Source organism: Rhodnius prolixus, unplaced genomic scaffold, assembly GCF_049639745.1.
Source record: "Rhodnius prolixus isolate KJV_2025 unplaced genomic scaffold, Rpr scaffold_8, whole genome shotgun sequence".
NCBI classification, from domain to species: Eukaryota; Metazoa; Arthropoda; class Insecta; order Hemiptera; family Reduviidae; genus Rhodnius; species Rhodnius prolixus.
Window position 1 is genome coordinate 19,673,923 of NW_027411593.1, and position 13,556 is coordinate 19,687,478.

The window sequence follows — 13,556 nt, forward strand, 5'->3', positions numbered from 1 at the left end:
TTTTATGCGCATTTCCAGCTGATCTTTAAAAACAAAGGTGATGAGTCTTTTCTAAGCAGCTTAGCACAGTTTGTGAGCCCAGGGCTTGGGTTTTGCTATAACCCATTATTAAGGTTGTAAGTTCCTCAGGTGGCCGCTACCTGCATCGCCTCTCTTCCATAAGTTTATCTACTCTTGTCTTCGGTTTTCCTCGTAACTTTAGTTTATATACAAGATTATAGATATAATAAGAAGCCTGGAGTATTTATTCTAGTTTAACGAGGTAAAACAAGTATATTTTGTGTTAAAGAAATAAAAAATTTTGTGAGACTGTAATCAAAAACGAATAAATAGGAAATTGCCGTTCATGACATACATAATTGGATAAACTCAAGAATGCTCCGGCTTTATATAATCCATAGAATTAGATTAAAGTCTCGCTCTCCTCCTCTCAAAGTTTAATTAAATTAAGTTTCAAACAAAAGCAAAAAAAAAGTTACAAACTTTGGCAGTCTTTACAGAAACATGTTTAATTTTACAAAATAGGATGTTCAGCTTCTTGTTTAGTTTACAAGAAAATATTGTTTAAAAAACTTTTCTGAAATTACAATTATTTCATATTTTTTGATAATTATATATGTAGTCACTCATAATAATACTTAATACATCATACATAATAATAATTTTTTTAATAAAAAGTCATACCCAGGATTCGAACTGGGGATCTCCCACTTACAAAGCTAGGCTCTTGACCAACACACGCCTTTCACTGGCAAGATATTCTTACCGTAATCATAGGTCTAGAAGTCTTTCATACGGAGTACATTAACATGATGTTATGGTTTTGCTTTTATTTGATGATAAAACAAATTTATCCTGATTCACCCACAACCATTACATTTTTAAAATCTTGAGTTATTTTATTTTTTTGTTCTTTGCGTCACAAATAACATTTTTTGCAGTCAGAGGACCTCCTAAAACTGGTGTATTTTTGGTGGTAAATTAATATTGAAAACCTATTATGAATAAGATAAAATTGTAATTTTTATTTGAAATATCTCTACAAATATTAGGGATATCAAGAAGGGGTTAACGCCATTTTTTTTTTACAATTTTTTATGTAGTTTTCACAATCATTGTTTAAACCAATGGTCTTTATGAAACCCCGAATAGTTTTTTGGCCGTAACTCCGCTAAAAATGAAGTGATAGCATCGGAAGTAAAAAATTTGAAAACTAGACAAAAAAACTATAGTTTACTTCGTGGGTTTTTCCTGAATTCCGCTTTCCTAAAAAGTTAATAGCGATTGGTGCGTTTTAAATCGATCACCCTTTATAACAATTATCAACTGTAATACCACACGACTGATAATTTTTCCGGTCCTAAAAACCGTGGTATTATGTCCAAAGCCAGCACTAATTTGTGACCAGCCTCTTGCAGTTCAGTGAGGACCTGATGGTTTTTTAAGGAAATGTGGACAAACCTTTTAACCTCTTTTCTAGGCCCCGCTCACCAAACTTCTTCCCCTTTGGTCTATTCATCCTCAGTTTGGTGTATATTTCATTTAAAAAATCACACTTTTTATTAGGGAATATAATGTTTAGATAATATCCATTATTAAAACTCGAATATCACCTCAGTTTTATGTGCTCATGAATGTGCAAGTGGCTAGACGCTAGTAAAAGCAATAAAGAAAGCAGAAGAAGACTTCAGACGACCAGATTTGTAGAATATGTATCTGTGTAAGTGGGATGCAAGCTGCTGTTTGCCCTTATGTTATTTATTGCCTTCAACTTATGTAGGTTGCCTCTTATCTAAGCCCACTAGATATTTCGCTGGAAAAAAACTATTTTCCTCGCTGCCATCGATATTTCCATCTTTTATTTACACACGTCTTGTATTACTCCTACATAATCCTAAGTTGTTATGCACATTTGATTTCATGGGCACAAATAATATTTGTGTTTATATATATTTATATAAATGTTGACTATGTATTGATTCATACTGACGAGTTCAATGCATTATGTGCTGCACTATTTAAAGTGGTGTCAATTATTAAGATAGGAATTGTGAATTTCTAGATTGTAATGGTTTAAAAGCAAAAGATTTTGTATCTGTAATGCGGACTTATAAATAATGTATTGTTCATCGCTTTTGGTGACTGAATCATTGATCCAAATGAAATTAAAATTATCATTGCCAATTTCAGTCATATTTTTATGTTTTATTTTTTGCAAAGCTTTCGATGTAGGGACTAGTTCATCTTTAGGGCTTACGCTTGTAAACAGTTCTATTTTTTTTACATTTTTAACATTAAAGGTTGGTATGTCTTCTGTATTGACTGTTTAGGCACTGATTTTAGACATTGTTTAGGACCAGAAAGGCATATCTAATACAATTTTGAATCGAATTACACTTTATTCATGAAAATCGGTCCACGGGTTGATAATTTGAAGCGATTACAAAAAATTACCCCTAAGTAGATATAAAAGCAACATGAAATTAATGTTAGGTAGGTAAGCTAAGTCCTAATTGTTTCTTTCTGCCCAATTTGATCAAAATCAGGCTAAGATTTACAGAGTTATTATTAATAGTAATTTCGGACGCAGTTTTACTCGTGGTTCAATAGAGATGTAAGCGTCGAGATCCTCCCAAAAGGCACATCAACATAAAATTACAAATCGGATGACACCTCATTCATGTAAATCAGTTCATGCGTTTACGTTGTTTACCAAAAAGAAGAGGACAACAAAAAGTTTTTGAAAATGCCGTGTTCGCCAATTTTCGGCAAAGGTTTTCTCACAATCTATCTGATCTATTTTGTTTTTATCTTTTATAAAATTTAGTCCACTCCACCCCAAAATTCGACACCAGATAATGAAGACGCGCATTGCATTTTTTGCGGAGAAAAGCCCGGAGAAATGTGGATTGAGAGCATTGTTTGTTGTTGTTGGGCTCATATGGAATGCACTGCGTGTGAAAAGGAGTCATTTGTTTGTGATTTTTGTATCCAGTCCACCTATCATGTCTTGACATTTCTCTAAGAAAACTGATTACACCCTAATTTTTATCCTTAATGTACGATAATTGGGTAAAATATAGTTTTGTGGCATATTTAAGGCTTATTTTTACAATTCATGGAGAAACAAGAACATTAAATATAATTATTATGTGTGTCCCATATTACCACCACACTTTCTGAAAACCCAATATGGCACCAGTGTAACTCCAGACTCCTTGCTGTGATCCACTCAGGACTCCAAATTTACAAGGACAAATAATGTATGTCTATGATTTTACTTCAAAGTAGATTTTAAATTCTGTAGTGTTCAAAATATGTAAGGTGAAAAAAGACTGTCTCATATTACCACCTTCTCCTCTACTCTTTTTCGTGCACTTTTTGACGATCAACCCTTAATTGAATTGTCTAGCTTTAATGCAGTGTTTCAATTAACTGCAGTTTTATTTGTTTGGTTGAACTCGCATTCAAAAACTTAAGACAAATCCACAAATAGACTTTTCTCTCTCTCTCTAAAAAAAAAGGCAACGCTTTTCTTTCTCAAAACTCAGTACGCTTGATTTTCCAACTCTGAGATACTTATCTATTTTTCTAATCTATTTGAAAATTTTACTATCGAATAATAATTAAAACTAACCTACTCACATATCCACACAATTTGATTTGAACAGTATTTGCTGTAACAGATACGAGGGTCGTTTGAAAAGTCCGTGCAAAGTCAGAGAGTTAGCACCACTGGCGCGTATGGAGGTTATGTTTAGTTAGTAGCATCTCTTGGAAGAACACACACCAAGTTTCAGCCTGATCGGTCTATTTCTTTGTGTTTGGCACTCGTTTGAATCGAGGAAGTCGAGTGCTTTTCAAAAAATGGAAGAAAAAGAATTTCGTGTGTTGATTAAACACTACTTTATGAAAGGCAAAACGCCTCTGGAGACTAAAGAGAAGCTTGATAAACATTATGGTGACTCTGCACCTTCGATTAGAACAGTTTATAAGTGGTTTCAAAATTTTCGGAGTGGCCATGTGGGCACAAGTGACGCTGAACGTTCTGGACGCCCTGTTGAGGTTACTACTCCAGAAATCATTGATAAAATCCATGATATGGTGATGGATGACAGAAGAGTGAAGGTGCGTGAGATTGCCAGTGCTGTGGGCATCTCGAATGAACGGGTACATAATATTTTGCATCAACATTTGGACATGACAAAGCTATCCGCAAGATGGGTGCTAGATTGCTCACGCTTGACCAAAAACGAAATCGTGTGAAGTGTTGCAAGGACGGTTTGCAGCTGTTCCAGAAGAATCCGCAGGACTTTAAGCGTCGTTTCGTCATTGTGGATGAAACATGGATACATCACTACACTCCTGAGACCAAAGAACAATCTAAACAATGTGTTACCAAGGGGGAATCTGCGCCAAAAAAGGCGAAGACCGTTCCTTCGGCCGGAAAGATTATGGCGACTGTCTTTTGGGATTCGCAAGGAATAATCCTCATCGACTATCTGGAAAAGGGTAAAACTATTACAGGTGCATATTATTCATCGTTATTGGACCGTTTGAAAACCGAGCTGCAAGAAAAACGCCCACGATTGGCCCACAAAAAAGTCCTTTTCCACCACGACAACGCACCAGCTCACACCTCAGCAGTTGTGGTCGCAAAATAATGGAAATAGGGTTCCAACTCGTTTCACGTCCCCCCTATTCACCAGGCTTGGCTCCCTCGGACTACTATTTGTTCCCCAATATGAAGAAATGGCTGGCGGGAAAAAGATTTTATTCAAACGAGGAGGTGATTGCAGAAACGAATGGCTATTTTTCAGACTTGGACAAATCCTATTATTCGGAAGGGATCAACAAACTAGAGCAGCGTTGGACGAAGTGTATAAGCCTAAAAGGAGACTACGTTGAAAAATAAAAAAGGTTTACCCCAAAAAATTAAGTAGTTTTTATTTTTGCACGGACTTTTCAAACGACCCTCGTAGAACTGTTAGAACTCAGTACCATCCTTTGGGCTTCAGTTGGTTGTGCATCATCCTGTTCGCATATTTTATATTTCCCTCGGGATGTGTTACTCTCTGCCACCTCTAGTTTATTCATGTTTCTTTCAATGTTAGTATTTTCTAACACTTGCCGTTATATTAGTGGAACAAGGCGAGTGGGAGCTGTAGAAGGAAATATTTTAGGTCATATTTGTTAGCAAACTAATTCATTCTCTCTCTGATCCCCTGCACCTAACATGTAACTTTATGTAGCTCCACTTTAGGGAGGCCATGTTTGTTTATTAGTTTCATAATTTTTACAGTAAAACTTAAACATATTCGTTGCATCTGAGATACTCATGTTTTTTTGCAATTATTAGGTTAGTTAAATAAGTATATCATTAAAGTAAATATGTTTGCATTAATTAACCCGAAGAGTTGCTAGTTTCCCCAAATTGCCAGTCAGAAACTTTGAGCCATGTATTAAATCTGGAAAACACTGAAGTAACTGGAAAACTTTCAAGAAAATGCCTGATTCCCGTAGTCTTGAGTTATCTTGGAAAAACTGGAAAACTCATTGATCCCTTACGTACTACAAATAAGATGCCCATGAATGAAACTGTTTCAAAATCATCCTACAATTTTATAATAAGTTTCAGAATTTTTCATATGTTTTTTCAACATTTAAATTTAAATTAACCAACAGAAAACTTCTTCCTAATTCATTACCAAAAAAGTAAACAATTTTCTCTTTATTTATAGTTGAGATAACCAAAATTTGAGGGAAAATAGTCGAGGTTATAACATTTTTTGGAGAAGTTAGTAGCCTAAACCTTTCCATATGTACTCAATCAATTTTGAGGGTTTCTAACGTCACATCCTGTTTGCATAGTTACAAATGAACTTTCGTTCCCCTCTTTACATCTGTAACCCTCGTTTTAATGACACCAAGATGGATGAAAATTGCTTGATACCCTGAATTTATGTTCAAATGGTTCATGAAGTCAAAATGTCAAGAGTTCCAATTGGTCTCCCAGCTTTTTAGATAATGGAAACTTATGTACTAAAAAGCATTTAGGTTGTCCATAAATATGGAATTTGTAATTAAGGCAATCCAAATGGGTAAATTTAGATGGAGCGACAGCTTTGAAATCCGTTACAATTTTAATTTTAAGATAACTTGCTGAGAGTAGCTGTTGCAAAAGAAAGTGCGAGTGACGAATTTATTTGATTTTGTTCGATTTTTTTTCGCAAGAACAGATGCAGTATATTGGTCCTGGTGACTGGGAACAGTATTGCTTTAAAGGAAATTGAAAAATGCTTTAAGATTAAGCATAAAGATTAGCATAAGCTTGATTGTTTAAGTCATAAGCAGACTAAAAGCTGAATGTTCAATCCCAAAAATGTTCAGTTTTCAATGTTCAATGTTTGTCAATTAGCTGCTGGAAGAACTTAAAAATTACCTTCTCTTGTGTTACCGTAAAATGTGGAATTAATAACTATGATAGTTTTGGTTTTCGACCAAACTGTTAACTGATGTGATTTTGGGAGTATTGAGGGGCGGTCAATCAATAAATTCAAACACATTTTGTAATAGTTATGATGATGTAGCTTAAAGTTAAAATCCACAAATTTTACACTACCCTGAAGATGGTTTATAGATTTACCGAAACATTGGTAAGATGAAACAAAATTTGTGTTTGAATTCATTGATTGACCGCTCCTCAGTACTCCCAAAATCATTAATTACTATATTTACAATTTCAGAATACAGTTGTCTACAAAAACTTCGGGGGCCATAATTGAAATGATTACGTACCGCTTACTTCTCTATTGAACTTTATCACTGTTTCTCACAACTTGTTTCGGACATTAGGTTGAACAAACTTGAATGGTGTACGAAAGGCTTGCTGGAACGAGCGTTGGATTAAAAAAAATGATTTTTGGATTAAAATGGTTACAAATATAATGTTTATAAGAAAATGAATATTTTTGTTATAAAAGACAAGATGCGATGTTTTTATTTGGAAGAATTCTTGCGTAGCTAAAGTGCTCTTTTATACCAAGGTTGTTACACGAGACATTGCTAACTCAGTGTAGCGCGACGCTTTCGCTTGACATATTGTCAAGGAGCTTTACTAATATTATAATTAATGTGCCCTTTTAACATGTTCTAAATAAATACTAAAAAGTTAGTGCAACTAAAATGGAAGAGTTTTTACTTTGAACATAAATTTGTTTAAAAAGCAATCACTCGTTCTAATTTTTTAACTTCTGTTTACCAAACTTGCTTAACGAATTTTTACAGAATTATTTTTAATATTATAGTATATTCAGCACTTATTGTTTTTTTAAAAATTAATTTACATTGTTAATGTTTTAGAATGGACACATATTTAAGAAGCCAATTCTTATCCGCAGCCCTCGTATTAAACTCCCTGAATTGCGAACTTCAGAGATAATGGAACTTCTTTCAGGCAAATGCCCTAAAAGTGTCATGTCCATTCAATGAAGTGATATTTTCGGTTCAGATAATGTCTTCAAAGTTACACTCTAAACCTTTCTTAATAATATATAAGTCAAAGATCATACTTTACACCGTGTAACGGCAATAGAAACAGGGCTAAAAAGTTCTATTGGATTTACTTTTATAACAATAAATATTTATAAAACAAAATCCAATTGTACAAATTAGAAGAGCTTTGCCTAAGAAATAAGAGTATAAATTCAACTGTTAACCACGTTGTATCTATACCAGTTTGTCTAGCAGTTTATAATTGTTATGAAGTCTCTTATTTTATAGGTGTAACTTGCTTGTATTGTTCAAGATATTGAATTAGTTATTTCAAAGTCTACTTTTCAAAGTCATTAGTTAATAATCTATTTATCTAAATTCAATTTCGCTCTTGCCAAGCTAAGTTTTGCAAAATATCAAGGTGCACCTGTAACAGTAAGTTAGAGTGAAGCCAATTCATTATTTGATGCCTGCCCTTGACGATATAGCGGTACTTAGTTATTAATTTCTAAAATGTACGATCAAGAAATTGAACTAATCTAATTTTTTTCAATAAAATTTATTAATCAATATCATTTCCAAAATACACCTTAGAAACAGCCAGATTGTGCCTAAAATTCCCCCATAACCTTGTGATATTGAATAACCATGAAGATAATATCAGCTTTCATAAGTCTCTGTATTTGGAAGCGTGGGTTTGAAGATAAGAAATGCTTGTATTAGTGCTATTAAATTCCTTAGACCCATTAATCTTACGCAAACGAGAATCGAGTATTGTAATAAAGTTTAGATAATTTATTATTGTGCTAAATTATCTAATATATTTAAACTATCTCTGCATTATTAATTATTCGTATCTTTTTCTTTATAATATTGTATCTTACTCCTCATGTAAGATAAAAATTATTGTACTTGTGAAAAGATTTATTGTATACGATTAAAATACTTTTATCGCATAAATATTCTAAATATGAAGGAAGAGTTCAAGGACTTATATAATCATGACAGTAAATGAAAGTTATGGTCTAGATTGAAGACAGAATTTAAGATCTTGATGAATTTGAAAGTCTAGTAATGGAAACATAAGGTACGAATTATTTCCTAGAAATTCCAATTTTTTTACAGTTGATTTATTAAGCCATTTCTCTTTCATGTACATGTGTGAACAATATATAAAATTCACGTCCTTATAAATTCCAATTTAACTTGAAAGTGTCAACATAAAAAAAAAAAAAAAAAGAAGTAAAAAAAAGTAACGCTCTCTTCAGTTACTTGTTAGATGGGAGGTCCTTTAAAATCAGCGCCTCCAAGGCACCCACCAAACTGCTGCCCCCAGACTTACTGCCGCCTTCACTTGAGATGTAAAAGAGTATGGAGCGGTTCACAGTTCACTTTTATTTCATCAATGAGGACTTCTACTTGTCATTATATAATTCTCGCTTCACGTTTTTCCAACTAGAACACCTATACGTCCTTGGTATGTTATGTAAAGTTCTAGGTTCTAGACCAAAATTTCATGAAGTTAAAATTACAGTAATCTATACATTTTTACCTCTAATTTTTTTTCCCCTGGTTTGAATCTACATTTGGATAAAAAAATACTCCGAAGTGGAGACGTTGTCCTAGGGCCTAGGGTGGTGCAACCACCATACACCCCGGTGACGTCTGGTCGCCTATTGATCCGTTCAACTTAAAAACTTAACCCCCACTATACCCATGGTATTCTCAAGCGATTGGGTCCATACATCTGTGTTGTTAAAACGCAGGCGCTACATTGACGTCATATTTTCCAGCGAGAACTAGAACCACTTGGCTGTGGAAGAAACCACATACTATGTGAAAATGTGGTCTTCGTCAGATATTTTGTGCCATATTTAAGAAATAAATTACAGTTTTGTCCATAAATTTACTAGTTATTTCTTTTAGTTACTAAATAAAAATTTGAAAAAGGATTCTTATTATCAGGTACTCTTTTTTTCACGCATATATTATTTCTCTATTATTCTTTTTCTAGTTTGTTTATCATTGACTTTCGAGAACAGGTCGACCTCGCAGCGCTTCGCATGTAATTTAGTTTTTAGCCATTTTACACAAAAAGTTACGAACATTTTCTAATCTGCAATTATTTAATTTTCATTTATATTTTCCCATGGATTCCAGTCATTTTAAAAGCTATTATAAATTCATTTTCTTAGAGAATCAATTCTTTTGATTTATAAATGTATCAATATTGTTTTGATTTCATGATTTTTAAACCAAAATCTTTAATATTTTTTGGACTAAGTTGCCCAGGACATAACTTATATTTTATTTTTTATAATATTTTATTTTTTATATTTATAATAATTGTAAATAATAATTTTATTAAATTTCAAATTTTATTAATGAGCTTACCTTCGATAATCCGTGATTAATAAAGTTTAAAAAACAAAAAAAATCAAAAATAGATTAATAATTTGGTCAGGTTGAGTGAAAAACCAAAAATGACCCGAGGGACCTTGCTTCGGTTCATACCACACCAATAATGTGGTATCAAACTACTACTGCCCAATATTGGAATGCCCAATTGTTCTTTCATTAGTTCTCTTTCTTTCTATTTATATTTATTTATTTAATTTATTATTATTTTTATTTGCTTTTGCCTTTTGGAATCTTTCCTCCGATTATTGTTGTGAAGTAAATGTTGTCCGCATTCAGTCTTTAAATTTTGTAAAATGCCATTAAGATTGATTAATTTCTTCTTAAGGTCACTTTTTTAGTTTAGAAGTGAACCGTAGAAGAACACCAAACTAGTTAATGGTTTCTTGAATAAAAAAATATAATTTAAAAAATTAAGAACTGTAGAAAATTAATTATTTCTTTACTTGGTAAATATCTGTCATTCTAAAAGACCTTTTTGGTCACTATTTCGATACTAATCATTTCTGTAAATTTATAAATTTCAAACATTATAGACTCTTTAATTTTGTAAAATTTTCAAAATAAAAGTGATTTAGAACAGTACTGGAGCGTTAGGTTGAAGTTAAATAAAGAGTGTTTTTTTTAACATTATTTTATTGAGAATAACAATCAAGCTTTAATACAAATCTTAGCTCGCAAAATTTGGATTAGTAATTCAAATTTTGCTTTTCAAGTATTTATTTTATTACTATTATTTTTTTTTTAAGCTTTATGAACAGTTCATTAAATAAAAAAATTTTTTTTTTCTCTCTTATTTGAGGAAAGAAATTTAGTATTTTTGGAATATTCGTTTTATTATAATTCTAATTTTATTTTTAATTTTAAAATTGCCTCCGAACATTTTCACGCACTTCAGTAATTTAAAAATGTGCTATAGTAACCTTACGGTACGAAGTAAAGATGAAAATGCCCTTAAAAGATATGTGAATTTTTAGAACTAACATTGTTCTAAATACCATTGTTAGCCCTGTATCTTCCAGGTTTAATTTATCCTAATATATAAAGGAGCCACAAAAGGAGGATGTAACATATCGATTTCGAGGTAAATTGGTGGTTACTGCAGCCTACCCCATCGCTATTCTTACACATACACACGCTCACTTTCTCAGACACACGCAAATAATCCATTGTGAGACTTTTATTTTATTGGCTCTTATTTTAGTACCCTTTCTTTATTTAGTATTAACACATGTTTATTTAATTCACCGGATAAATCTACACGATTTTACTTCCTTTTACCTGAACCTAAGGCTCTCCACTTACACTTGCAATTTCTTCTAAAATTTTGAATGTTTCATTGATATAACACACGACTTTAAACATGATTTTTTTTTTAGCAAATTATCAAAATAATCCGCATTTTTTGAGCAAAATTGCCTGCTTCAACGGATGAAGAAGCAAAAAGATATCTACACTACATGTTACTGAGTCGATATAAACTCCTTAAATATTAAGAAACTCAAAAACTAGTAGGTAATTAAAGATTTAATAGTAGAATTGATCTTTTTTCGTCCTTTTTTTTTGCGATTGCTGCGAAATTTAGGTGGCCTAAACGTTTTTTTCCTAGGATAGTTTAATAAACAGATGTGTAGGATATTTTGAAACACAGGTTTCCGGGTGAGCCTCAACTAACAAAACTTGAAACTGTCGCGATAGTATTTGGAATTGGAAATTATTCTTTCCCTCTCGAGTTGATTGGATTTTATTTTGGACATTTTATTCTCGTTTCAATTTGAATCAAGTGTTGACAAGTGCTTTATATTCACATTAAATACTTCTGGAATTGAAGGAGAAGTGTTTTAGTTTTTTCACCGATAGTTTTAAAAATCAGTTCATTACTACAAATGAACATTTGTTGATTATTGAAAAGCAGTAATTAATTTAAAAAATATTTACCAACGTCTCGACAAATGATTTGCCTTATTCAGAGTCTGTGCAAATGATTAATCAAATATTCTAATAGGTACAATAATTAATAGAAATTCGCCATATGAATAAACAAAAATAAAATGTATTTAATAAATAAGGTGAAAAATGATTGTCTAACAAATTGGTTTCTTTGATATAGTTAACTGCTGTTTAAATAAAGCATGCTTAATGTTAATGGCGTAGCAGTTTAAATTTTTTTTATAATTAAACAGTCGTCTATTTTAAATTCTTAAAAGGTATAAAAGGCATTTTTTAAATTTTAATTACTCACGTCATTTTGTTCTAGGAAACAGTTTTATTTTTCCTATGACAGTATGCTTACATCTAAACTGAATTCTTAATTTGGTCGTGAACTAAACACAGGACGGTTGAACTAATTGTTACACATTAGATGAATCTATGCACTACAATTATACATAATCGATTCCTCTCTGAAATTTAGTCAGAATTACCTGCAGGAAATTAACTTGATCTTCTTACATTGTGATAATTGCAGTAAAAGAATCTTTACTTTTTCACATACAGAAGCTCCTGTAACTTTAGATTTAATATCTTCACGTGCAGTAAACCGGCCAGTAAACATTTCTAGGAGTTGATACTACAATAAACCTTTTGAAGAGTAGTTATCAGTGCTCATTTTTAATTCCTAGTTTATTCACTTAAGTGGGTTTTAAAGTAAAAGTTAATTAACCATATCAATTAATTTAAGACTTCAGGACTAAAGTGAACTAGTATCAAGTGACACAGGTTAAATTCTCAGAACAAGAGTGCTGTGAATAATAAGTTATTCTCAAGCTGTAAGCACTGCTTCTTTATATCTTCAAGAGACAAGTACTTTAAACACAGATTTAAGAGCACCATGAGAAAAGACTATTGTATAGTCTTGTTTTTAAGAAGCACTTTCCTCCCGAGGCAATAGTGACAAGTTTTTAATCTTATCTTCTTAAATAAGTTGTCTTTTGTTACTACACTTTTGTTAAAAAATTGTTTAAAGGATGTTTTGGACGATTTTAAATATTTCTTTACATTTAATTAATTATTTTGTAAAAACTGTAGTAACACTTCTTACTTAAAACTTCTAAATTTCTTGGTGGTTTTTGTTTTTTTCTTAAGGTTGGTCACAATTTTTAAATAATTATATCCTACTGAACAAAATTCAAGACTCTTATATTCTTTTTAGAATAGTAATAATTATATCAGATAATAATTGAGTGAGTAGCTATAAAATCAAATCTAATGCGACCTAAGGCAACTATTGTGCGTCTTTTGTTCGGTAGAACTTGTTCAAAGCAGTTTTGTCACGTTAGTTCTAAGAATTTTAGGCAGTGGTTAAATCTTGTATAGATTAAATTAAGAATAGAATAGAGAGTGGTAGAAAGCCAATTTACCACGCCCTAAAAGATCTATTGTATAAATGTCAGTGATTGTTCATAAAATTTAGGCTCTATGAAGTATGGACGATAAATAAGCTGATGTTTGCTTGTCGGTTCGGTGAACCCATGCTGTGCCACTTATCAACTATTTCTGTGGTCCTTACCTATATTGTGTGAAAGTTAGCTTTAGTGTTGTTTAAAACCGTCAGGCTGGGATACCCACAGAAAGCAATAGGATCAACTTATCCTTTGCTTGTTTTGTAAATATCAGATGATAGAGAAAATGTTATTGGCATAGTT

The 13,556-nt window shown here is 32.1% G+C and overlaps 1 protein-coding gene across 1 annotated transcript in view; it reads left to right on the plus strand.

Annotated features, from left to right (window-relative positions):
* The first annotated feature begins 9,249 nt into the window (after positions 1-9,249).
* The window catches only part of unc-104 (kinesin family member unc-104), a 50,577-nt gene continuing 46,270 nt past the window's right edge, over positions 9,250-13,556 (plus strand). The window contains exon 1 of the mRNA XM_074121979.1: positions 9,250-9,459. The gene's annotated coding sequence lies outside the window, so the exon portion shown is untranslated. The remainder of the gene's footprint in view (positions 9,460-13,556) is intronic.